The following is an 11235-nucleotide window of genomic DNA, read 5'->3' as shown; positions in this document are numbered from 1 at the left end:
AAAATGTGAAAACATATCAATCTAGTACTGCAGAACAAATTGAATGAACATTTTCAAATGTCTGTAGGTTTATGTATTTCAATAATAATATGTAGAAGTGATGAAGAGACTTCTACATATACTATTGTTGTCAAATTTTCGAAGATTACCTCCGTACATAAAAAATGAGAGCTTTATTCCAATATTGATCCAACAGAATGAGAAAGAACACTGAACTTAGAAACATCCTCATCATTTCTAATCAAGTAATTGATTTATTATTCTACACATTGAATTTGTTTGAAGACGCTCCAACATAAATGTACTTGTGATTATATATTTCTTTTGATGGTTTTTCAGTTGGCTCCACTGAATCCAATGAAGATCTATCTGTTTGAAGGAAGCAAAACAGTAATTTAAAATTTGTACTTCACCTCTTCAGTACTTCTGTTCTGCTGCTACATCTTTTCAATATCTACTGCTTCATTTTACTCCTGCTTCAATTCTCTATACTCACTTCTACTACTGCTGTAACTTCTTCTTTACCTTCAATAATTACTTGCCCTTTCAAATACTGGGGATGGTATAACAATAGTTTACTTCTTAAAAACTCAAACTGTCCTGCCAGTTGCCACCAATGGTTTTGTAAAATGTCACACATTTTGCGCTTCACTTTGAAGAGGCAGGGGCAGTGAAAGGAAAGGGCTGGGAGAAAAGTGGTGGGCGGTGGTGGTGGCGATGGCAGAAGAGAACAGAGGAGGCCATGGATGGATGAGTTTGTTTTGTTGGCAGTTTAAGCTTTGGTTTTCTGTTATCCTTTCAAATTCCTCAAAGGCTTTACAATCAACAAAAGTGCTCATAAATCACTTGCGGATCTAATATCCCAATAAGGTTCATCAATATTCCTCCTCCTAAATTTTCTCCTTCAAAAGATGCTCATAAATTGAATTCAACTTTTAATTCTTAAACAAACTCTTGAACCAAGTTAATTTGTTGCTGACTGAGCCAAAGCTCTATATTTTCCTAGATGATAGAGCCATTACTTTTCTGTTTTCTACAACTCATTGCACTAAGTTTTATTGTAGATTAATGCATTAAACTCACGCTTGGATAGCATATTTCCAAGCTAGGGATGAAGAGGCTCGTAAAAAGTACTAGTTCTTGTACTGGAAAAAAGAGAACTAGAAGATACAACATAGCACTACCATGTGGGATTGAGACTTCTCAGACTTTCAAGATGTAAAGACTAATTTTAAAAGCTACAGTGTTGAGACTAGAAGGAATTTTAATGGGATCGATCATTGTTTTTTTTTTTCTTTTCTGTTTTTCAAGGCAATTAGTGTGAATAGGATAGAAGTTAAGTAAACTCTAAGTTGATAGTGGAAAATGAATCTTGGAGGAGACAGATTAGGAGATAAAGAATCAAACTTGGACTTTAAGGAGAGAAAATATTTTTAGAAATTGTATGAGAAAGGAGAAGAGGACGGTGTGATTTTGTGTGTCATAGAACAGTAGTTTTTATCCTGGCTTGAAGAAAAAATCAGTACAATTTTAGAAGACTATTAGACTGTAAACTTTAAATCAAAACTATTAACAATGAGGAAAACCAAGTAGAAGAGGTATTGAGATATTTCAACTTAAAACTATATACTTGAGGAGAATTGTGAGATAGAATATTATGATAAAAGGAAAATAGACTCACAGACTTAACACTTTGCGATATATACTTTCCATTTGCATTTAAGCCCTTTAACCTTATGAACAAGATTATAACCTCAAATACACATTTAGAAATATGAAAATTAATTTGTGTGCACTATAAGCCTAGGGAAAGGGTAACAAGTGCAACCAATGTTTTTTCACAAGTGTTTTTGAAAAGGCAATATATGGTTTACAAAAAAAAGGAAACCTACTTATAAAATACATCAGTTTGAAAATCTGAATTCCAGTAACTAATGAGGAAGCTTGTTAGACCCTATTTTACAATATGCCTATGATTTCTCTCAGTTCCCATTTTTGTTGAGTATGTGGCAAGGTGCCTAAATATAATGTCTACTCGTTTATGTAAGGTAAAAGTGTTTTAAACTCCCCACGCAATCAGTTTAAAGGCATTTCAATTTGGTTTCAAATTGTCTTCTACTACTTAAAATTGAAGAAACAAACTTTGTTTTAGCTCATTAGAGCATGTCTCTAGTATGTATGTATTATTTAACATTCAATGGACTTGTGGAGAGGGCCTCAAGTTTAGAATGAATTAGTTCAAGAGGCTGGAACTCCACTTGAAATAGATTTGCAATCTGTGAGGTTTTGGAACAATCGAAAAAATGAAAGAGAATTCAAGAATATTGCAAAGCTATTTCTTTGATTCCTTGATTGATTACAGCTGGGCACTTCACCAATGTTTTATATGTGTACAGTAGAGTAAGTTGAAGACTAAGTAAGAGACCAGTTGACTGGGCTAACGACTTAAAACAACTAGTAAAAAACGACGCGTATAAAGTATCAATTTAATAAGTGAAGAATAGTGTGACATTTTACTTCTTTCAGCTTCCAGCATTTGTCTTTCACAGTCACATCCCTCCTCAAGCTAACTTTTGACTTTTGACTCGGCAATAAAAAAATCCCACACTCTGCAGTAAAATGAATTGAAACACCAACTTCACTACACTTCAGATCATATTGCAGTAGATCTCAACTTCACTGCATTCAGATCACATCTCATAACCTCAGTGTTCATCTGAACGTTAATCTCACTACTACACAACCAGTAGAACTTCACTCAGTAACAGCATACGCTTCAGTTATCAACAGCTCCCCTTATCTACTACACAAAACTCAATGAAAGGAACTTCACTTCAGTAAACCAAACAGTACCAGCTTCAGTTTATCAACAGCTCAAGTCAGCTTCAATATGCCAACATCAACATAGCAAATTATCAACAACTTTCACTTCAATTTTAATCTCAGCTGCTAACCACAAACTCATTTCAACTACTACACAAACTAAAAAAAAAAAATAACTTCACTTCAGTATCCTAACAGCAACAACTTCAAGAACTTCACCTCAGTATCCTAACAGCAACAACTTCAATTGAAGTTACTGGTCACAACTCCAATTAACAGACTATTCATGCACAACTTCAATTGTGGAGAAGGGCCTCAAAGCTTGAATGAATTAGTTCAAGAGGCTTGAAGCTCCACTAGAAGAATAGGAGAAATAATTGGCAATCTACCAAATTGACATCTAAGCAAAATCGCAAAGACTAACAAGGTTTATTATCATTTAATTGTGCAAACACAGTGCTCAAAACTTGTTCATTGGAGTCCAAGTCTCTTATGTCATACATTGCTTTTAACTTGTCAGTACACAAAGCTTGAGGATAAAAACATAGTTTACTGATAGACACATTAAGTGCAGATGACATACATGGAGCTGTATTGAAAACAACTTTAATCTCCATTGTAAAACACTATCTTGGGACTTTGTCCTTGATCATATAATGATCAGCAAGGAATTCAAACAAAATTTATCCTTGATGTACCAAACTGTTCTCTGATGTAGCTGGAGTAGTTGTTGCATATTTTAGAAACATTGTAGTAGACAAAGAGGCTTGAATTGAGGAATTATAACCTTGAGCTGGAGAAACTTGTTTGAAATCATAGCTGGTGAACATTGCATGCTTAAAAACCATATTGGTTGAGAAGAACTGCGTATGGCTTGACTTACCACATGGTAATAGGCTTGTTTCTATTAGCCTCTACCATAATCTCTTCCTCCTGAAAACTGATTAGACTGAAAGTGCTGAGAATATTAGGAAAAATTCACATGCTGAGCTACAAGAGGTGAAGAGAGGTAGATTAAAGTATTGAAATTGGGAGTTTGCTGAGGCATAAGTACTATGGAACAGATTATAGCCGCAACACTAACACCTTTATGACCAAAACTAGGACTATAGTCCGCATCGTGCACCTTGATGATTAACAACATTATCATTTGATTTCTGTTCTTATTCTAACCAAACTATATATTGAACTTTACTGCTAAACTAACCAAATTCCCAAATCTCCATTGAAGTCTAAACAATGGCAGCTGATAGCAAACCATTATTCTTTTCTAATATACCTCATACTTGTAACAAATATTTGCCTTTTGCAATGATATATCTCCAATTCTAGAAGTAACGAACTAACACAACAATGAACTCAGGAATATATTACTGTACAAAATTGGAGTCTCATATCTTAGTAATCATGAATTACTAAAGATATACTTTTGTAACAATATTATGCCTTTTATGAAAATAACAGCTACTAACCAAAGTAAATAAATAAAAGAAATATATTAACTGTGACAAAAGGGAGTCTCATATCTTAGTAATCATGAATTATAAAAGAAGATTAAACATGAAAGCGATTCATTTAAAAATGCATCAATTATTAAGCCTCTTCAGATGTTCTTCAAATGTAGCCTGTAGCACACCAAAAAACCACTCTGCAACCACAATAACATTGACATTATTAAAAATGAGTGAGAAATATTGTCACAGGATCCTTAGAATTCACAACAAAATGCTAAAGAGTAGGAAACAATAAAAAAAGAGTCATAAACATCACCTCAAGCCCACACAGAAGGGCAATTCTGCTTCTTATCCATCTTATCAGTTGATGATCTTTATTGTCCAGGTATACTGAGTAACCAACACATCCATACTTGAATCCTAAGAGACGACCCTCTTGAAGCTTCCAACTTAGTTTCTCCCCACAACATACCTGGGATTGGTCATACACCTTAAAATCAGGGCAAATTTTTCAGAGTTTCAATAAATAAAACCCTTAATCAGAATGAAACGGCACTAATTTCAAAACATAATTCTTAAAGATTAGAAAGGAAGAAGACACTAGTATGTGATGCGCAAACACAAATATGTGTATAGAACAAAAAAATCGAAAGAAGCCAAGAAGTTAAACAGCACTAGCGTCTTATGGACATGGAGTCTAAACATTAGGCAGCAATTCATAGCAACAATACAAACACTTGAAGCACCAATACAGCAAACAAGGTACAGTTAGTCCCCAATAAAGTAGATTAATTAGCACAGTTAACCAAACTCACAGCTTAAACACTCCCCAGCCTTCTCCACCATCACAGCTTCAACACAATCTTCCCCACAACTATCCTGAACACATTAATATGAACAACCAGTTTAATCTTTACACTTTATTCTGTTATATATCCACCAGCGAGACTAACAATAAGAATTTAAACAATAAAAAAATACCATAGTTGCATTGTTGTTCTCAACGTTGTTGGTGTTGTTCTGGTTGTGGTTATCACTGCTTATCTTCTTCAAAACCAAGCTTTTCATCCATTTTCGAGTCATTTGATACTCTAAATCAACTATTGCAGAGAGAAATAGAACTCAAATAAATACACAGAATAAGACATTAGACAAACAGTCAAGTCTTATTGTAAAGAGCAAGAATGTATGGTCCAGAAATATACTCTAAATCAACAGATTTGAGGACGAACTGGTATTTTTGACTGGCTTCTCCCTCCTCGGTGGATCTTTTGTTCTGAATGTGCATGTAGACCACTCACTGTACATTCCTTTGCAAGTATATCTTTTACCATCAAATTCCAATTTACTATTGCGATTGGGCATCTCCCTAACGATCCATAAACAGCATCTTGGCTGTTTCAATAAATAAAAAACATTCTTAAAATGATAAGATCTCAACCCACATACATGGTTTATATATAGATGAAAATATGTAAATTAGTGGATGTTCTAATTGAACTCACCATTTAGTGACAACACAGAATCTGGCCACAGGATTCTTGGTCATTGGCTTCAGAATCTCACCATTTGTTCAATGAGAGATTAGCCTCAATAGCTTTAAGAATTCTTCAAACTCCCATCTATAACATCAGATTCTCCAGCTTTTCCATTAGTCTTGCCATTGTCATGGTCTTGCTTGGCCTTCTTTGGAGATTGCTCAAAAGAAATCCTAAAGCTGCACTGTCACATTGGAACGTCATTAAGTGATAAATAAATGAGTCATCAAAATGGTATAAGAAATTTATTCAGCTACTTAGAGATTCAAAATTTCAGAAGATGATTTGACACTGTACAAATAAAAAGCGAATAGATTACCCTAATTCAAACTTATAATTACCTATAATTCCAAAGTTTAACAATCCACAAATAAAAATCTAATTTGATTAATGAACATCACACATTAAATATAAATAAATATACAGCTCACCTCAAGATGATAAGCTGCTTCAGAAGTCAACCAACCGTGGCGACAGCTAATCCTATCAATCCTCCCTACATAGCACAGCAAACATCCTAAATAAAATAAAAATAAGACCTAATATATACAGTACCGTAAACAGTGAGTAATAACAGGACTTGTACCAAAATTACGCATCTATCTTCATTCCAGTTACTGAATGTCATAACCCATATTTTCATATGAATTTCAAACTTTTACTTCTAGCATAATAATATGTATTTTCCACTATAAATTACAAATTTAAAGTTAAATCTGGCATGCATAATCTGTAATTCATAAGCATATAATATTGTACTTTACTAAACCTCCACATAGCAATTAAAATTAAATTAAATGCATGAGAGTGACCTTCCAATCCCCAGTGAAAATCACACTTTTCTTCTCCGCTATCTGGTAACAACCACCAATCACTTCAATCAATCACAAAACTCAAACACCTTATAAGTCTCAGAGACTAAACAAAAATATAGATTCTAGTACCACAGAAGAGCCACTAAGAAGAATAAATGCAATGGATCAATCAAAATGCCATATCACAAAAATTTGCCAATTACCAACCTCATAGTATCACTGTTAAAACAGAAAACAAATAATCATGAACCCATCACAATTATCAGAATTACAATCACGAATAATTATTGTTTGGAGATTCATAATAGTAGTACACTCCCAGCTGAGTTACAATGGAGCATGCAATACTACAAAAAGTAGAACATAAAAATGTAAAAGTATAAAAAAACCCAATCCCAACAAACCAAATTTGATTAATTCATTACCTTTTTGAGCGTATCATTCTCATCATCCGGCTCTGAACATTGAAACATCAACAAAGAGCAGCTCATTAATTGTTATCATGCACGCTATATTGAAATTAAAACAAACCCAATTCTTAGAAGCCAAAATAGTTACCTTTTTCAGACTCAGATTCTGATCTTCATACTCTGAAACATCATAGTAAAATTATCAGGGGTGTTGCTTGTGCCACATCTGTTTTAGCAACAACGGGCGTTGGTCTCTAGATCAGGCGATGAAAACTCTGGGAGCTAAAGAATAAACCTAAAAGCTAGACCCGAATCTCCAACTGGGAAGAGAAATTTCTCTGGCAGCTTTGGTGGGAAAAGAAGAGAGTGCAAACCTGAGTTTGGGCAAACCTGTTTTCTGGTGAATGTGAAAGGATTACACGTTTCAAGCTTTTGCATGTCAATGTAATGGTCCGTTTACTAAATAATCAAGTTTTGGATGGACCTTTTGGATCCCCAATTACATGATGCTCTTGCTAATACCATTTATTATGCCAAGACTTTTGATGCCCTAAAACATGTGCTCCTTGTCTAATAATATTCCACATGTCAAATAAAGGAATTTGAGAGCTTCAAATTTGTACATCTCAACTAATCCCCCTAAGTCTTAAACTTATAGTCAGATATCTCTTCAGTGGTTTCTCTATTAACAATTCAGGTGATCGAATTTAGGACCTCTTCAATTACCTCAAGAGTCCTAGTTGACGTTGGACCACCTAGTATGGTTAAATTGAACTATATTACTCAACTTAATGTATCTTATTCCTTACAAAATTGGTGTTGTAATAAATCATGTACCCACAATTTATCGTCATCAATAAAATATTACATTGATTTGTCAATAGAATATTTATCCTATTGGAAAAAAAAAAACTATTTTCAAGAATTCTTGGGTGCGTTTGGCACATTATTTCTACCCATATTCCCACTCTATTCCCGATATTGTTTGGCCCATTACTTGAAATATTAGTATATCTTTTAATTCTTTAAGTCCCCTTAAGTTTTATTCATAAATACCCTCCAAAAAGTTTAAAAATTAACAAACAACCCCCTAAACCCATACTTGAAGATTTCGACAACCACCGTTAGTGGTAGTCTGGAATCTGTCACAACGGCTTACACCAAACAAAACTGCCGGTAATCATTGATCTGCCGTCAGCGATGGCCTATATGTTTTGCCGTAGTTGACGGCCTACTTTTGCGACTGTCGGGCTAGATCTGGTCGTAAGATCTGGCTTTTTCCAGCCAGATCCTGTGGATCTTGCAGAAAAGTCTATATCGACGCCCTACCCGCCAGATCTTACCAGTCTGTATCGTAACGCAATTTTTTTCGCCCAGATTTGGCGTGGTGGTTGGACTCTGCACTACGAGTTGGTGGTATTTTTTCATTTTATAAAATTCATATTTAGGGTATTTAGTTAAATTACCAACCTATGGGGTTTTTTTTATAAATTTTTTAAATTTTACCTTGTAAACTCTCCTATTCAACTACCATATTATTTTAAAATCCTATCCAAAATATAAAACAAAAGGACCCCTTGTACATAATTTCTATTTTCTCTTTAAAGAAACATTTTACAAGAATATTTTTTCTCTAATTCTTCTTGCCCATCCAATATTTAAAGTCTATCCAATAATCTTATCACAACGTTTCTAGTCTTTCAATGCACCGTATATGAACTTTTCTTCCTCCGGGAAAAAAACAAGGGCCCAAACTTGAAGAGCTAATGGAAGACCATTAGGATACTGTGCAACACTTTTGATAGCTCCCTAAATTTCATGAAGGCTTGTTTGACTAATGTGGACTATATATTAACCATACGATCAACCTAATATATATAAAAAAAAAAAAAAAAAACCTATAATTTTTTTTGGGTCTTGTTAAAAAGTGATGAATGATATAAAAAATTAAAAAAAACCTATTATTATTTTTTGAATAATACTACACCAACACCCCTTCTCACAACTTTTTCTCTACAACCTTGATATGGCAACTCGCAATTGGTTAGTTCACAACGGATCTCACATGGTCTCTTTAATTAATTGCAAGTTGACTAATTGTGAAGCTCATATTAATATTATGAAGAAAGTTTGTGAAAAAAGTTGTTTAATATTATATTATTTATTTTTTGGTGTCTATTAAGGAGTGATGTAATATTAAAAAAAAATTGTATTTTTTTTTGTCTTTTTAAAGAGTGATGTTAATATCACTCAATCTACACCCTCGACTTGAAAGCATGTCATTGGTCACCTTGCAATAGGTCCCTCCTGTCCATTGTGTGAGCTACCAATGCCATATTTTAAACCCAACCGGGGTTGAAACCCAACAAAGTTTCGGCGTCCCAGGTTCACTGGTTGACAAAAAACTTTAAAATTAAGCAAATATACCCCTGAAAATAACAATAAGTCCCTATAGGTTTGAAATTTATCAAACATACCATAAATGCCAAATCGACCGGCAATTGATTGCGGCGGCGACACACCAGAGTGCAACCGTCATCGCGCCCTTAAAAACCCATCTCCCCCCCCCGCGTTAGCCTCGCATTGTCAAAATCTCCATTGTGGCTTATCGCCTAGTTTTGTTCAATTTCTGGTCGATTTCTCTCATCGAAATCAACTTTGTCACCACCATTGCATTCATCAGGAACTTTATCTTCAAAAACCCCCAACATTCCGACTGTCATTGTTGTCCGATCATTCCTCCCAAATCCAGGTTTTGGGTGAATAGATAAAATATAAACCCGGCCTGTTTGAACTTCCGGGTCTCGATTGAACGGTTCAACTGCCGAGCCGGGCTGGGTTTAAAACATTGAACAATGACAGATTGTCACAATCGAGGGTTATGGAGAATGTTGTAAAAGATTTATGGACCTAACATTATTGCTTTTTAAAAGGCACTGGTATTCTGTAAACATCAATTTTTGACTGATTCTCTAATATTAAATAAAAAAGTTAACATTGTCATGCATTTTTTGTGTTAATTGTAGATTATAAACAAAAACAAGAATTTAATTCAAAGCCCCCTGGAAGCTAATAGTCTTCATATCAGAGCCTTATTTCATTAACGTCTATTAGAGTTGAGGATGTTAATCCTAGTATTTTCGACGATAGAATATGAATATAGGGACTGAACCAAGGTAAATAATTCTATCATGATGACCATGAGATAATTAATTAAAATAGCAGATATAAAGTAAAAATACAACTTGAATACTATTATTTTAACTTTATTAATTTCATCTTTCTCTTTCTCTTTTCCCCAAAGAGTTCATACAAACCGATAACTATCAATATGTGCTCCCAAAATTCTGAAATAATTGAAATTAATTAATTAGTTACTTATGAAAAATGATAGACTGATCAACCATAGTAATTAAATTTAATCAAGATTATTAAAATTTACACATACCCTCCAAGTGCAGACTCCCCAAAATTAGAATTCTCATAATGGCTGAAATTATGGTCGCTAAGGGTTTAAATGCTGTCATGAAACTGGACTTCTCCTTACTCACCACACTGTTTAACATAAACTGACCTCTCCTTGTAACCTTAGTTAATGGCGAAAAATTTAATGTTCATGATTAAAATGATGTATAAAACTTTTACTTTCTCCATAGAATTTTCCACTTCATGATTCTAGATGTTCTATTGCAAGGAAAGTGTGCATGACTAGCTAGTGCATGCATCACTAATATCTGTAATTTAATTCATCCCCACCATTATTGTTTTGTTTTGTAAATCAATATATGCGAAAGCGTAAGAATTCATAAATACCTTACATCCAGTTTATAGAACACATCAGAGTACTTGACATGTGTCTTTTTCAATAAGTTTTTTTTTTTTTGGTAACGCGTGGTGTTCAAGCTCGCTTACGCACGTTTCAATCTGAAGTTACATCGGGTAATCCTCCATATCATCCTTAGTTACACTAAAATGAATCAACTCACAGACCTCTTAGTATACACCACAAGTCTCAATTGACCGCTGACCACCCAACCCACCAAGGGTGTGTTTGTTTCTGTATTTAATCACAGTATAAATACTTTGTCAAATCATATAACAGAGAGTAAAGAGAAAATCTATGATGTTGCTATGATGATTAATTGAATCCGTGACCTCAAAGACAAGATCCTTAGGTATACTAATGCCAGTACTA

The 11235-nt window shown here is 34.1% G+C and overlaps 1 long non-coding RNA gene across 1 annotated transcript; it reads right to left on the bottom strand.

Moving 5' to 3' along the window:
• Positions 1–4710: 4710 nt before the first annotated feature.
• Positions 4711–5371, bottom strand: LOC116112017. Its single transcript, XR_004125160.1, has 3 exons — positions 5259–5371; positions 5093–5156; positions 4711–4749 (listed from the first exon to the last, which is right to left on the bottom strand). It is a non-coding gene; the product is annotated as an uncharacterized LOC116112017 (long non-coding RNA).
• Between the last annotated feature and the right edge of the window lie 5864 nt (positions 5372–11235).

The sequence above is a fragment of the Pistacia vera genome, unplaced genomic scaffold (assembly GCF_008641045.1).
Source record: "Pistacia vera cultivar Batoury unplaced genomic scaffold, PisVer_v2 Contig656, whole genome shotgun sequence".
Classification (NCBI taxonomy): Eukaryota; Viridiplantae; Streptophyta; class Magnoliopsida; order Sapindales; family Anacardiaceae; genus Pistacia; species Pistacia vera.
This window is presented reverse-complemented; position numbering and strand designations above follow the sequence as displayed.